The sequence below is a fragment of the Aquarana catesbeiana genome, linkage group LG13 (assembly GCF_042186555.1).
Source record: "Aquarana catesbeiana isolate 2022-GZ linkage group LG13, ASM4218655v1, whole genome shotgun sequence".
Classification (NCBI taxonomy): domain Eukaryota; kingdom Metazoa; phylum Chordata; class Amphibia; order Anura; family Ranidae; genus Aquarana; species Aquarana catesbeiana.
The window spans coordinates 164,724,802-164,734,462 of NC_133336.1; the positions used below are offsets into that span (position 1 = coordinate 164,724,802).

A 9,661-nucleotide genomic window follows, 5' to 3' on the forward strand; every position below is an offset into this window, starting at 1 on the left:
TTTTCCTCGTTTCCCATCTTGGCGCCGCCAAGTCAAGAGGGTTGAGCGTGCCGTAAGAGATCGCCTATGGCCACATCACCCTGAAAGCGCCCGATCTCGTCTGATCTCGGAGGCTAAGCAGGGTCGGGCCTGGTTAGTACCTGGATGGGAGACCGCCTGGGAATACCAGGTGCCGTAGGCTTCTTTTTTTCTTGGAGTTCTGGACTTGCCCTGTTTTTTTCCTCGTTTCCCATCTTGGTGCCGCCAAAGTCAAGAGGGTTGAGCGTGCCGTAAGAGATCGCCTATGGCCACATCACCCTGAAAGCGCCCGATCTCGTCTGATCTCGGAGGCTAAGCAGGGTCGGGCCTGGTTAGTACCTGGATGGGAGACCGCCTGGGAATACCAGGTGCCGTAGGCTTCTTTTTTTCTTGGAGTTCTGGACTTGCCCTGTTTTTTTCCTCGTTTCCCATCTTGGTGCCGCCAAAGTCAAGAGGGTTGAGCATGCCGTAAGAGATCGCCTACGGCCACATCACCCTGAAAGCGCCCGATCTCGTCTGATCTCGGAGGCTAAGCAGGGTCGGGCCTGGTTAGTACCTGGATGGGAGACCGCCTGGGAATACCAGGTGCCGTAGGCTTCTTTTTTTGGGGGGCGTTCTGGACTTGCCCTGTTTTTTTTCCTCGTTTCCCATCTTGGCGCCGCCAAGGTCAAGAGGGTTGAGCGTGCCGTTAGAGATCGCCTACGGCCACATCACCCTGAAAGCGCCCGATCTCGTCTGATCTCGGAGGCTAAGCAGGGTCGGGCCTGGTTAGTACCTGGATGGGAGACCGCCTGGGAATACCAGGTGCCGTAGGCTTCTTTTTTTTGGGGGAGTTCTGGACTTGCCCTGTTTTTTTTCCTCGTTTCCCATCTTGGCGCCGCCAAGGTCAAGAGGGTTGAGCGTGCCGTTAGAGATCGCCTACGGCCACATCACCCTGAAAGCGCCCGATCTCGTCTGATCTCGGAGGCTAAGCAGGGTCGGGCCTGGTTAGTACCTGGATGGGAGACCGCCTGGGAATACCAGGTGCCGTAGGCTTCTTTTTTTGGGGGGCGTTCTGGACTTGCCCTGTTTTTTTTCCTCGTTTCCCATCTTGGCGCCGCCAAGGTCAAGAGGGTTGAGCGTGCCGTTAGAGATCGCCTACAGCCACATCACCCTGAAAGCGCCCGATCTCGTCTGATCTCGGAGGCTAAGCAGGGTCGGGCCTGGTTAGTACCTGGATGGGAGACCGCCTGGGAATACCAGGTGCCGTAGGCTTCTTTTTTTCTTGGATTTCTGGACTTGCCCTGTTTTTTTTCCTCGTTTCCCATCTTGGCGCCGCCAAGTCAAGAGGGTTGAGCGTGCCGTAAGAGATCGCCTACGGCCACATCACCCTGAAAGCGCCCGATCTCGTCTGATCTCGGAGGCTAAGCAGGGTCGGGCCTGGTTAGTACCTGGATGGGAGACCGCCTGGGAATACCAGGTGCCGTAGGCTTCTTTTTTTCTTGGAGTTCTGGACTTGCCCTGTTTTTTTCCTCGTTTCCCATCTTGGTGCCGCCAAAGTCAAGAGGGTTGAGCGTGCCGTAAGAGATCGCCTATGGCCACATCACCCTGAAAGCGCCCGATCTCGTCTGATCTCGGAGGCTAAGCAGGGTCGGGCCTGGTTAGTACCTGGATGGGAGACCGCCTGGGAATACCAGGTGCCGTAGGCTTCTTTTTTTCTTGGATTTCTGGACTTGCCCTGTTTTTTTTCCTCGTTTCCCATCTTGGCGCCGCCAAAGTCAAGAGGGTTGAGCGTGCCGTAAGAGATCGCCTACGGCCACATCACCCTGAAAGCGCCCGATCTCGTCTGATCTCGGAGGCTAAGCAGGGTCGGGCCTGGTTAGTACCTGGATGGGAGACCGCCTGGGAATACCAGGTGCCGTAGGCTTCTCTTTTTCTTGGAGTTCTGGACTTGCCCTGTTTTTTTCCTCGTTTCCCATCTTGGTGCCGCCAAAGTCAAGAGGGTTGAGCGTGCCGTAAGAGATCGCCTACGGCCACATCACCCTGAAAGCGCCCGATCTCGTCTGATCTCGGAGGCTAAGCAGGGTCGGGCCTGGTTAGTACCTGGATGGGAGACCGCCTGGGAATACCAGGTGCCGTAGGCTTCTTTTTTTGGGGGGCGTTCTGGACTTGCCCTGTTTTTTTTCCTCGTTTCCCATCTTGGCGCCGCCAAGGTCAAGAGGGTTGAGCGTGCCGTTAGAGATCGCCTACGGCCACATCACCCTGAAAGCGCCCGATCTCGTCTGATCTCGGAGGCTAAGCAGGGTCGGGCCTGGTTAGTACCTGGATGGGAGACCGCCTGGGAATACCAGGTGCCGTAGGCTTCTTTTTTTTGGGGGAGTTCTGGACTTGCCCTGTTTTTTTTCCTCGTTTCCCATCTTGGCGCCGCCAAGGTCAAGAGGGTTGAGCGTGCCGTTAGAGATCGCCTACAGCCACATCACCCTGAAAGCGCCCGATCTCGTCTGATCTCGGAGGCTAAGCAGGGTCGGGCCTGGTTAGTACCTGGATGGGAGACCGCCTGGGAATACCAGGTGCCGTAGGCTTCTTTTTTTGGGGGGCGTTCTGGACTTGATCTGTTTTTTTTCCTCGTTTCCCATCTTGGCGCCGCCAAGGTCAAGAGGGTTGAGCGTGCCGTTAGAGATCGCCTACGGCCACATCACCCTGAAAGCGCCCGATCTCGTCTGATCTCGGAGGCTAAGCAGGGTCGGGCCTGGTTAGTACCTGGATGGGAGACCGCCTGGGAATACCAGGTGCCGTAGGCTTCTTTTTTTCTTGGATTTCTGGACTTGCCCTGTTTTTTTTCCTCGTTTCCCATCTTGGCGCCGCCAAAGTCAAGAGGGTTGAGCGTGCCGTAAGAGATCGCCTACGGCCACATCACCCTGAAAGCACCCGATCTCGTCTGATCTCGGAGGCTAAGCAGGGTCGGGCCTGGTTAGTACCTGGATGGGAGACCGCCTGGGAATACCAGGTGCCGTAGGCTTCTTTTTTTCTTGGAGTTCTGGACTTGCCCTGTTTTTTTCCTCGTTTCCCATCTTGGTGCCGCCAAAGTCAAGAGGGTTGAGCGTGCCGTAAGAGATCGCCTACGGCCACATCACCCTGAAAGCGCCCGATCTCGTCTGATCTCGGAGGCTAAGCAGGGTCGGGCCTGGTTAGTACCTGGATGGGAGACCGCCTGGGAATACCAGGTGCCGTAGGCTTCTTTTTTTTGGGGGAGTTCTGGACTTGCCCTGTTTTTTTTCCTCGTTTCCCATCTTGGCGCCGCCAAGGTCAAGAGGGTTGAGCGTGCCGTTAGAGATCGCCTACTTCCACATCACCCTGAAAGCGCCCGATCTCGTCTGATCTCGGAGGCTAAGCAGGGTCGGGCCTGGTTAGTACCTGGATGGGAGACCGCCTGGGAATACCAGGTGCCGTAGGCTTCTTTTTTTGGGGGGCGTTCTGGACTTGCCCTGTTTTTTTTCCTCGTTTCCCATCTTGGCGCCGCCAAGGTCAAGAGGGTTGAGCGTGCCGTTAGAGATCGCCTACGGCCACATCACCCTGAAAGCGCCCGATCTCGTCTGATCTCGGAGGCTAAGCAGGGTCGGGCCTGGTTAGTACCTGGATGGGAGACCGCCTGGGAATACCAGGTGCCGTAGGCTTCTTTTTTTCTTGGATTTCTGGACTTGCCCTGTTTTTTTTCCTCGTTTCCCATCTTGGCGCCGCCAAAGTCAAGAGGGTTGAGCGTGCCGTAAGAGATCGCCTACGGCCACATCACCCTGAAAGCGCCCGATCTCGTCTGATCTCGGAGGCTAAGCAGGGTCGGGCCTGGTTAGTACCTGGATGGGAGACCGCCTGGGAATACCAGGTGCCGTAGGCTTCTTTTTTTCTTGGATTTCTGGACTTGCCCTGTTTTTTTTCCTCGTTTCCCATCTTGGCGCCGCCAAAGTCAAGAGGGTTGAGCGTGCCGTAAGAGATCGCCTACGGCCACATCACCTTGAAAGCGCCCGATCTCGTCTGATCTCGGAGGCTAAGCAGGGTCGGGCCTGGTTAGTACCTGGATGGGAGACCGCCTGGGAATACCAGGTGCCGTAGGCTTCTTTTTTTTGGGGGAGTTCTGGACTTGCCCTGTTTTTTTTCCTCGTTTCCCATCTTGGCGCCGCCAAGGTCAAGAGGGTTGAGCGTGCCGTTAGAGATCGCCTACGGCCACATCACCCTGAAAGCGCCCGATCTCGTCTGATCTCGGAGGCTAAGCAGGGTCGGGCCTGGTTAGTACCTGGATGGGAGACCGCCTGGGAATACCAGGTGCCGTAGGCTTCTTTTTTTGGGGGGCGTTCTGGACTTGCCCTGTTTTTTTTCCTCGTTTCCCATCTTGGCGCCGCCAAGGTCAAGAGGGTTGAGCGTGCCGTTAGGGATCGCCTACGGCCACATCACCCTGAAAGCGCCCGATCTCGTCTGATCTCGGAGGCTAAGCAGGGTCGGGCCTGGTTAGTACCTGGATGGGAGACCGCCTGGGAATACCAGGTGCCGTAGGCTTCTTTTTTTCTTGGATTTCTGGACTTGCCCTGTTTTTTTTCCTCGTTTCCCATCTTGGCGCCGCCAAAGTCAAGAGGGTTGAGCGTGCCGTAAGAGATCGCCTACGGCCACATCACCCTGAAAGCGCCCGATCTCGTCTGATCTCGGAGGCTAAGCAGGGTCGGGCCTGGTTAGTACCTGGATGGGAGACCGCCTGGGAATACCAGGTGCCGTAGGCTTCTTTTTTTTGGGGGAGTTCTGGACTTGCCCTGTTTTTTTTCCTCGTTTCCCATCTTGGCGCCGCCAAGGTCAAGAGGGTTGAGCGTGCCGTTAGAGATCGCCTACGGCCACATCACCCTGAAAGCGCCCGATCTCGTCTGATCTCGGAGGCTAAGCAGGGTCGGGCCTGGTTAGTACCTGGATGGGAGACCGCCTGGGAATACCAGGTGCCGTAGGCTTCTTTTTTTGGGGGGCGTTCTGGACTTGCCCTGTTTTTTTTCCTCGTTTCCCATCTTGGCGCCGCCAAGGTCAAGAGGGTTGAGCGTGCCGTTAGAGATCGCCTACGGCCACATCACCCTGAAAGCGCCCGATCTCGTCTGATCTCGGAGGCTAAGCAGGGTCGGGCCTGGTTAGTACCTGGATGGGAGACCGCCTGGGAATACCAGGTGCCGTAGGCTTCTTTTTTTCTTGGATTTCTGGACTTGCCCTGTTTTTTTTCCTCGTTTCCCATCTTGGCGCCGCCAAAGTCAAGAGGGTTGAGCGTGCCGTAAGAGATCGCCTACGGCCACATCACCCTGAAAGCGCCCGATCTCGTCTGATCTCGGAGGCTAAGCAGGGTCGGGCCTGGTTAGTACCTGGATGGGAGACCGCCTGGGAATACCAGGTGCCGTAGGCTTCTTTTTTTCTTGGAGTTCTGGACTTGCCCTGTTTTTTTCCTCGTTTCCCATCTTGGTGCCGCCAAAGTCAAGAGGGTTGAGCGTGCCGTAAGAGATCGCCTACGGCCACATCACCCTGAAAGCGCCCGATCTCGTCTGATCTCGGAGGCTAAGCAGGGTCGGGCCTGGTTAGTACCTGGATGGGAGACCGCCTGGGAATACCAGGTGCCGTAGGCTTCTTTTTTTCTTGGATTTCTGGACTTGCCCTGTTTTTTTTCCTCGTTTCCCATCTTGGCGCCGCCAAGGTCAAGAGGGTTGAGCGTGCCGTTAGAGATCGCCTACGGCCACATCACCCTGAAAGCGCCCGATCTCGTCTGATCTCGGAGGCTAAGCAGGGTCGGGCCTGGTTAGTACCTGGATGGGAGACCGCCTGGGAATACCAGGTGCCGTAGGCTTCTTTTTTTCTTGGAGTTCTGGACTTGCCCTGTTTTTTTCCTCGTTTCCCACCTTGGTGCCGCCAAAGTCAAGAGGGTTGAGCGTGCCGTAAGAGATCGCCTACGGCCACATCACCCTGAAAGCGCCCGATCTCGTCTGATCTCGGAGGCTAAGCAGGGTCGGGCCTGGTTAGTACCTGGATGGGAGACCGCCTGGGAATACCAGGTGCCGTAGGCTTCTTTTTTTTGGGGGAGTTCTGGCCTTGCCCTGTTTTTTTCCTCGTTTCCCATCTTGGCGCCGCCAAGGTCAAGAGGGTTGAGCGTGCCGTTAGAGATCGCCTACGGCCACATCACCCTGAAAGCGCCCGATCTCGTCTGATCTCGGAGGCTAAGCAGGGTCGGGCCTGGTTAGTACCTGGATGGGAGACCGCCTGGGAATACCAGGTGCCGTAGGCTTCTTTTTTTTGGGGGAGTTCTGGACTTGCCCTGTTTTTTTTCCTCGTTTCCCATCTTGGCGCCGCCAAGGTCAAGAGGGTTGAGCGTGCCGTTAGAGATCGCCTACGGCCACATCACCCTGAAAGCGCCCGATCTCGTCTGATCTCGGAGGCTAAGCAGGGTCGGGCCTGGTTAGTACCTGGATGGGAGACCGCCTGGGAATACCAGGTGCCGTAGGCTTCTTTTTTTGGGGGGCGTTCTGGACTTGCCCTGTTTTTTTTCCTCGTTTCCCATCTTGGCGCCGCCAAGGTCAAGAGGGTTGAGCGTGCCGTTAGAGATCGCCTACGGCCACATCACCCTGAAAGCGCCCGATCTCGTCTGATCTCGGAGGCTAAGCAGGGTCGGGCCTGGTTAGTACCTGGATGGGAGACCGCCTGGGAATACCAGGTGCCGTAGGCTTCTTTTTTTCTTGGATTTCTGGACTTGCCCTGTTTTTTTTCCTCGTTTCCCATCTTGGCGCCGCCAAGGTCAAGAGGGTTGAGCGTGCCGTTAGAGATCGCCTACGGCCACATCACCCTGAAAGCGCCCGATCTCGTCTGATCTCGGAGGCTAAGCAGGGTCGGGCCTGGTTAGTACCTGGATGGGAGACCGCCTGGGAATACCAGGTGCCGTAGGCTTCTTTTTTTCTTGGAGTTCTGGACTTGCCCTGTTTTTTTCCTCGTTTCCCATCTTGGTGCCGCCAAAGTCAAGAGGGTTGAGCGTGCCGTAAGAGATCGCCTACGGCCACATCACCCTGAAAGCGCCCGATCTCGTCTGATCTCGGAGGCTAAGCAGGGTCGGGCCTGGTTAGTACCTGGATGGGAGACCGCGTGGGAATACCAGGTGCCGTAGGCTCCTTTTTTTCTTGGAGTTCTGGACTTGCCCTGTTTTTTTTCCTCGTTTCCCATCTTGGCGCCGCCAAAGTCAAGAGGGTTGAGCGTGCCGTAAGAGATCGCCTACGGCCACATCACCCTGAAAGCGCCCGATCTCGTCTGATCTCGGAGGCTAAGCAGGGTCGGGCCTGGTTAGTACCTGGATGGGAGACCGCCTGGGAATACCAGGTGCCGTAGGCTTCTTTTTTTTGGGGGAGTTCTGGACTTGCCCTGTTTTTTTTCCTCGTTTCCCATCTTGGCGCCGCCAAGGTCAAGAGGGTTGAGCGTGCCGTTAGAGATCGCCTACGGCCACATCACCCTGAAAGCGCCCGATCTCGTCTGATCTCGGAGGCTAAGCAGGGTCGGGCCTGGTTAGTACCTGGATGGGAGACCGCCTGGGAATACCAGGTGCCGTAGGCTTCTTTTTTTCTTGGATTTCTGGACTTGCCCTGTTTTTTTTCCTCGTTTCCCATCTTGGCGCCGCCAAAGTCAAGAGGGTTGAGCGTGCCGTAAGAGATCGCCTACGGCCACATCACCCTGAAAGCGCCCGATCTCGTCTGATCTCGGAGGCTAAGCAGGGTCGGGCCTGGTTAGTACCTGGATGGGAGACCGCCTGGGAATACCAGGTGCCGTAGGCTTCTTTTTTTCTTGGAGTTCTGGACTTGCCCTGTTTTTTTCCTCGTTTCCCATCTTGGTGCCGCCAAAGTCAAGAGGGTTGAGCGTGCCGTAAGAGATCGCCTATGGCCACATCACCCTGAAAGCGCCCGATCTCGTCTGATCTCGGAGGCTAAGCAGGGTCGGGCCTGGTTAGTACCTGGATGGGAGACCGCCTGGGAATACCAGGTGCCGTAGGCTTCTTTTTTTCTTGGAGTTCTGGACTTGCCCTGTTTTTTTCCTCGTTTCCCATCTTGGTGCCGCCAAAGTCAAGAGGGTTGAGCGTGCCGTAAGAGATCGCCTACGGCCACATCACCCTGAAAGCGCCCGATCTCGTCTGATCTCGGAGGCTAAGCAGGGTCGGGCCTGGTTAGTACCTGGATGGGAGACCGCCTGGGAATACCAGGTGCCGTAGGCTTCTTTTTTTGGGGGGCGTTCTGGACTTGCCCTGTTTTTTTTCCTCGTTTCCCATCTTGGCGCCGCCAAGGTCAAGAGGGTTGAGCGTGCCGTTAGAGATCGCCTACGGCCACATCACCCTGAAAGCGCCCGATCTCGTCTGATCTCGGAGGCTAAGCAGGGTCGGGCCTGGTTAGTACCTGGATGGGAGACCGCCTGGGAATACCAGGTGCCGTAGGCTTCTTTTTTTTGGGGGAGTTCTGGACTTGCCCTGTTTTTTTTCCTCGTTTCCCATCTTGGCGCCGCCAAGGTCAAGAGGGTTGAGCGTGCCGTTAGAGATCGCCTACGGCCACATCACCCTGAAAGCGCCCGATCTCGTCTGATCTCGGAGGCTAAGCAGGGTCGGGCCTGGTTAGTACCTGGATGGGAGACCGCCTGGGAATACCAGGTGCCGTAGGCTTCTTTTTTTGGGGGGCGTTCTGGACTTGCCCTGTTTTTTTTCCTCGTTTCCCATCTTGGCGCCGCCAAGGTCAAGAGGGTTGAGCGTGCCGTTAGAGATCGCCTACGGCCACATCACCCTGAAAGCGCCCGATCTCGTCTGATCTCGGAGGCTAAGCAGGGTCGGGCCTGGTTAGTACCTGGATGGGAGACCGCCTGGGAATACCAGGTGCCGTAGGCTTCTTTTTTTTGGGGGAGTTCTGGACTTGCCCTGTTTTTTTTCCTCGTTTCCCATCTTGGCGCCGCCAAGGTCAAGAGGGTTGAGCGTGCCGTTAGAGATCGCCTACGGCCACATCACCCTGAAAGCGCCCGATCTCGTCTGATCTCGGAGGCTAAGCAGGGTCGGGCCTGGTTAGTACCTGGATGGGAGACCGCCTGGGAATACCAGGTTCCGTAGGCTTCTTTTTTTGGGGGGCGTTCTGGACTTGCCCTGTTTTTTTTCCTCGTTTCCCATCTTGGCGCCGCCAAGGTCAAGAGGGTTGAGCGTGCCGTTAGAGATCGCCTACGGCCACATCACCCTGAAAGCGCCCGATCTCGTCTGATCTCGGAGGCTAAGCAGGGTCGGGCCTGGTTAGTACCTGGATGGGAGACCGCCTGGGAATACCAGGTGCCGTAGGCTTCTTTTTTTCTTGGAGTTCTGGACTTGCCCTGTTTTTTTCCTCGTTTCCCATCTTGGTGCCGCCAAAGTCAAGAGGGTTGAGCGTGCCGTAAGAGATCGCCTATGGCCACATCACCCTGAAAGCGCCCGATCTCGTCTGATCTCGGAGGCTAAGCAGGGTCGGGCCTGGTTAGTACCTGGATGGGAGACCGCCTGGGAATACCAGGTGCCGTAGGCTTCTTTTTTTCTTGGAGTTCTGGACTTGCCCTGTTTTTTTCCTCGTTTCCCATCTTGGTGCCGCCAAAGTCAAGAGGGTTGAGCGTGCCGTAAGAGATC

The 9,661-nt window shown here is 56.5% G+C and overlaps 44 non-coding genes across 44 annotated transcripts; all 44 read left to right on the top strand.

Annotated features, from left to right (window-relative positions):
- The first annotated feature begins 62 nt into the window (after positions 1–62).
- LOC141119961 (5S ribosomal RNA) lies at positions 63–181 on the top strand. The gene has a single exon (XR_012239294.1). It is a non-coding gene; the product is annotated as a 5S ribosomal RNA (ribosomal RNA).
- A 98-nt stretch (positions 182–279) lies between these two features.
- LOC141119962 (5S ribosomal RNA) lies at positions 280–398 on the top strand. Its single transcript, XR_012239295.1, has one exon. It is a non-coding gene; the product is annotated as a 5S ribosomal RNA (ribosomal RNA).
- A 98-nt stretch (positions 399–496) lies between these two features.
- On the top strand, positions 497–615 carry LOC141118576 (5S ribosomal RNA). Its single transcript, XR_012237945.1, has one exon. It is a non-coding gene; the product is annotated as a 5S ribosomal RNA (ribosomal RNA).
- Positions 616–715: 100 nt separating this feature from the next.
- On the top strand, positions 716–834 carry LOC141118578 (5S ribosomal RNA). Its single transcript, XR_012237946.1, has one exon. It is a non-coding gene; the product is annotated as a 5S ribosomal RNA (ribosomal RNA).
- A 100-nt stretch (positions 835–934) lies between these two features.
- On the top strand, positions 935–1,053 carry LOC141118579 (5S ribosomal RNA). Its single transcript, XR_012237947.1, has one exon. It is a non-coding gene; the product is annotated as a 5S ribosomal RNA (ribosomal RNA).
- A 100-nt stretch (positions 1,054–1,153) lies between these two features.
- LOC141120397 (5S ribosomal RNA) lies at positions 1,154–1,272 on the top strand. Its single transcript, XR_012239719.1, has one exon. It is a non-coding gene; the product is annotated as a 5S ribosomal RNA (ribosomal RNA).
- Positions 1,273–1,370: 98 nt separating this feature from the next.
- LOC141118581 (5S ribosomal RNA) lies at positions 1,371–1,489 on the top strand. The gene has a single exon (XR_012237949.1). It is a non-coding gene; the product is annotated as a 5S ribosomal RNA (ribosomal RNA).
- Positions 1,490–1,587: 98 nt separating this feature from the next.
- Positions 1,588–1,706, top strand: LOC141119963 (5S ribosomal RNA). The gene has a single exon (XR_012239296.1). It is a non-coding gene; the product is annotated as a 5S ribosomal RNA (ribosomal RNA).
- A 99-nt stretch (positions 1,707–1,805) lies between these two features.
- On the top strand, positions 1,806–1,924 carry LOC141118582 (5S ribosomal RNA). The gene has a single exon (XR_012237950.1). It is a non-coding gene; the product is annotated as a 5S ribosomal RNA (ribosomal RNA).
- A 98-nt stretch (positions 1,925–2,022) lies between these two features.
- On the top strand, positions 2,023–2,141 carry LOC141118584 (5S ribosomal RNA). Its single transcript, XR_012237951.1, has one exon. It is a non-coding gene; the product is annotated as a 5S ribosomal RNA (ribosomal RNA).
- A 100-nt stretch (positions 2,142–2,241) lies between these two features.
- Positions 2,242–2,360, top strand: LOC141118585 (5S ribosomal RNA). Its single transcript, XR_012237952.1, has one exon. It is a non-coding gene; the product is annotated as a 5S ribosomal RNA (ribosomal RNA).
- A 100-nt stretch (positions 2,361–2,460) lies between these two features.
- LOC141120398 (5S ribosomal RNA) lies at positions 2,461–2,579 on the top strand. Its single transcript, XR_012239721.1, has one exon. It is a non-coding gene; the product is annotated as a 5S ribosomal RNA (ribosomal RNA).
- Positions 2,580–2,679: 100 nt separating this feature from the next.
- LOC141118586 (5S ribosomal RNA) lies at positions 2,680–2,798 on the top strand. The gene has a single exon (XR_012237953.1). It is a non-coding gene; the product is annotated as a 5S ribosomal RNA (ribosomal RNA).
- A 99-nt stretch (positions 2,799–2,897) lies between these two features.
- LOC141119510 (5S ribosomal RNA) lies at positions 2,898–3,016 on the top strand. Its single transcript, XR_012238847.1, has one exon. It is a non-coding gene; the product is annotated as a 5S ribosomal RNA (ribosomal RNA).
- A 98-nt stretch (positions 3,017–3,114) lies between these two features.
- Positions 3,115–3,233, top strand: LOC141118588 (5S ribosomal RNA). The gene has a single exon (XR_012237955.1). It is a non-coding gene; the product is annotated as a 5S ribosomal RNA (ribosomal RNA).
- A 100-nt stretch (positions 3,234–3,333) lies between these two features.
- LOC141120578 (5S ribosomal RNA) lies at positions 3,334–3,452 on the top strand. The gene has a single exon (XR_012239892.1). It is a non-coding gene; the product is annotated as a 5S ribosomal RNA (ribosomal RNA).
- Positions 3,453–3,552: 100 nt separating this feature from the next.
- LOC141118589 (5S ribosomal RNA) lies at positions 3,553–3,671 on the top strand. The gene has a single exon (XR_012237956.1). It is a non-coding gene; the product is annotated as a 5S ribosomal RNA (ribosomal RNA).
- Positions 3,672–3,770: 99 nt separating this feature from the next.
- LOC141118590 (5S ribosomal RNA) lies at positions 3,771–3,889 on the top strand. The gene has a single exon (XR_012237957.1). It is a non-coding gene; the product is annotated as a 5S ribosomal RNA (ribosomal RNA).
- A 99-nt stretch (positions 3,890–3,988) lies between these two features.
- LOC141119995 (5S ribosomal RNA) lies at positions 3,989–4,107 on the top strand. The gene has a single exon (XR_012239328.1). It is a non-coding gene; the product is annotated as a 5S ribosomal RNA (ribosomal RNA).
- A 100-nt stretch (positions 4,108–4,207) lies between these two features.
- On the top strand, positions 4,208–4,326 carry LOC141118591 (5S ribosomal RNA). Its single transcript, XR_012237958.1, has one exon. It is a non-coding gene; the product is annotated as a 5S ribosomal RNA (ribosomal RNA).
- A 100-nt stretch (positions 4,327–4,426) lies between these two features.
- On the top strand, positions 4,427–4,545 carry LOC141118592 (5S ribosomal RNA). The gene has a single exon (XR_012237959.1). It is a non-coding gene; the product is annotated as a 5S ribosomal RNA (ribosomal RNA).
- Positions 4,546–4,644: 99 nt separating this feature from the next.
- LOC141118593 (5S ribosomal RNA) lies at positions 4,645–4,763 on the top strand. The gene has a single exon (XR_012237960.1). It is a non-coding gene; the product is annotated as a 5S ribosomal RNA (ribosomal RNA).
- Positions 4,764–4,863: 100 nt separating this feature from the next.
- On the top strand, positions 4,864–4,982 carry LOC141118594 (5S ribosomal RNA). The gene has a single exon (XR_012237961.1). It is a non-coding gene; the product is annotated as a 5S ribosomal RNA (ribosomal RNA).
- A 100-nt stretch (positions 4,983–5,082) lies between these two features.
- LOC141118595 (5S ribosomal RNA) lies at positions 5,083–5,201 on the top strand. The gene has a single exon (XR_012237962.1). It is a non-coding gene; the product is annotated as a 5S ribosomal RNA (ribosomal RNA).
- A 99-nt stretch (positions 5,202–5,300) lies between these two features.
- On the top strand, positions 5,301–5,419 carry LOC141118596 (5S ribosomal RNA). Its single transcript, XR_012237963.1, has one exon. It is a non-coding gene; the product is annotated as a 5S ribosomal RNA (ribosomal RNA).
- Positions 5,420–5,517: 98 nt separating this feature from the next.
- LOC141118597 (5S ribosomal RNA) lies at positions 5,518–5,636 on the top strand. Its single transcript, XR_012237964.1, has one exon. It is a non-coding gene; the product is annotated as a 5S ribosomal RNA (ribosomal RNA).
- A 99-nt stretch (positions 5,637–5,735) lies between these two features.
- LOC141118599 (5S ribosomal RNA) lies at positions 5,736–5,854 on the top strand. Its single transcript, XR_012237966.1, has one exon. It is a non-coding gene; the product is annotated as a 5S ribosomal RNA (ribosomal RNA).
- A 98-nt stretch (positions 5,855–5,952) lies between these two features.
- On the top strand, positions 5,953–6,071 carry LOC141118600 (5S ribosomal RNA). Its single transcript, XR_012237967.1, has one exon. It is a non-coding gene; the product is annotated as a 5S ribosomal RNA (ribosomal RNA).
- A 99-nt stretch (positions 6,072–6,170) lies between these two features.
- LOC141118601 (5S ribosomal RNA) lies at positions 6,171–6,289 on the top strand. Its single transcript, XR_012237968.1, has one exon. It is a non-coding gene; the product is annotated as a 5S ribosomal RNA (ribosomal RNA).
- A 100-nt stretch (positions 6,290–6,389) lies between these two features.
- LOC141118602 (5S ribosomal RNA) lies at positions 6,390–6,508 on the top strand. Its single transcript, XR_012237969.1, has one exon. It is a non-coding gene; the product is annotated as a 5S ribosomal RNA (ribosomal RNA).
- A 100-nt stretch (positions 6,509–6,608) lies between these two features.
- On the top strand, positions 6,609–6,727 carry LOC141118603 (5S ribosomal RNA). Its single transcript, XR_012237970.1, has one exon. It is a non-coding gene; the product is annotated as a 5S ribosomal RNA (ribosomal RNA).
- Positions 6,728–6,826: 99 nt separating this feature from the next.
- LOC141118605 (5S ribosomal RNA) lies at positions 6,827–6,945 on the top strand. The gene has a single exon (XR_012237971.1). It is a non-coding gene; the product is annotated as a 5S ribosomal RNA (ribosomal RNA).
- A 98-nt stretch (positions 6,946–7,043) lies between these two features.
- LOC141119887 (5S ribosomal RNA) lies at positions 7,044–7,162 on the top strand. Its single transcript, XR_012239220.1, has one exon. It is a non-coding gene; the product is annotated as a 5S ribosomal RNA (ribosomal RNA).
- Positions 7,163–7,261: 99 nt separating this feature from the next.
- On the top strand, positions 7,262–7,380 carry LOC141118606 (5S ribosomal RNA). Its single transcript, XR_012237972.1, has one exon. It is a non-coding gene; the product is annotated as a 5S ribosomal RNA (ribosomal RNA).
- Positions 7,381–7,480: 100 nt separating this feature from the next.
- Positions 7,481–7,599, top strand: LOC141118607 (5S ribosomal RNA). The gene has a single exon (XR_012237973.1). It is a non-coding gene; the product is annotated as a 5S ribosomal RNA (ribosomal RNA).
- A 99-nt stretch (positions 7,600–7,698) lies between these two features.
- Positions 7,699–7,817, top strand: LOC141118608 (5S ribosomal RNA). Its single transcript, XR_012237974.1, has one exon. It is a non-coding gene; the product is annotated as a 5S ribosomal RNA (ribosomal RNA).
- A 98-nt stretch (positions 7,818–7,915) lies between these two features.
- Positions 7,916–8,034, top strand: LOC141119964 (5S ribosomal RNA). The gene has a single exon (XR_012239297.1). It is a non-coding gene; the product is annotated as a 5S ribosomal RNA (ribosomal RNA).
- A 98-nt stretch (positions 8,035–8,132) lies between these two features.
- Positions 8,133–8,251, top strand: LOC141118609 (5S ribosomal RNA). Its single transcript, XR_012237975.1, has one exon. It is a non-coding gene; the product is annotated as a 5S ribosomal RNA (ribosomal RNA).
- A 100-nt stretch (positions 8,252–8,351) lies between these two features.
- On the top strand, positions 8,352–8,470 carry LOC141118611 (5S ribosomal RNA). Its single transcript, XR_012237977.1, has one exon. It is a non-coding gene; the product is annotated as a 5S ribosomal RNA (ribosomal RNA).
- A 100-nt stretch (positions 8,471–8,570) lies between these two features.
- Positions 8,571–8,689, top strand: LOC141118612 (5S ribosomal RNA). The gene has a single exon (XR_012237978.1). It is a non-coding gene; the product is annotated as a 5S ribosomal RNA (ribosomal RNA).
- Positions 8,690–8,789: 100 nt separating this feature from the next.
- On the top strand, positions 8,790–8,908 carry LOC141118613 (5S ribosomal RNA). The gene has a single exon (XR_012237979.1). It is a non-coding gene; the product is annotated as a 5S ribosomal RNA (ribosomal RNA).
- A 100-nt stretch (positions 8,909–9,008) lies between these two features.
- LOC141120413 (5S ribosomal RNA) lies at positions 9,009–9,127 on the top strand. Its single transcript, XR_012239735.1, has one exon. It is a non-coding gene; the product is annotated as a 5S ribosomal RNA (ribosomal RNA).
- A 100-nt stretch (positions 9,128–9,227) lies between these two features.
- On the top strand, positions 9,228–9,346 carry LOC141118614 (5S ribosomal RNA). The gene has a single exon (XR_012237980.1). It is a non-coding gene; the product is annotated as a 5S ribosomal RNA (ribosomal RNA).
- A 98-nt stretch (positions 9,347–9,444) lies between these two features.
- On the top strand, positions 9,445–9,563 carry LOC141119965 (5S ribosomal RNA). The gene has a single exon (XR_012239298.1). It is a non-coding gene; the product is annotated as a 5S ribosomal RNA (ribosomal RNA).
- The last annotated feature ends 98 nt before the right edge of the window (positions 9,564–9,661 follow it).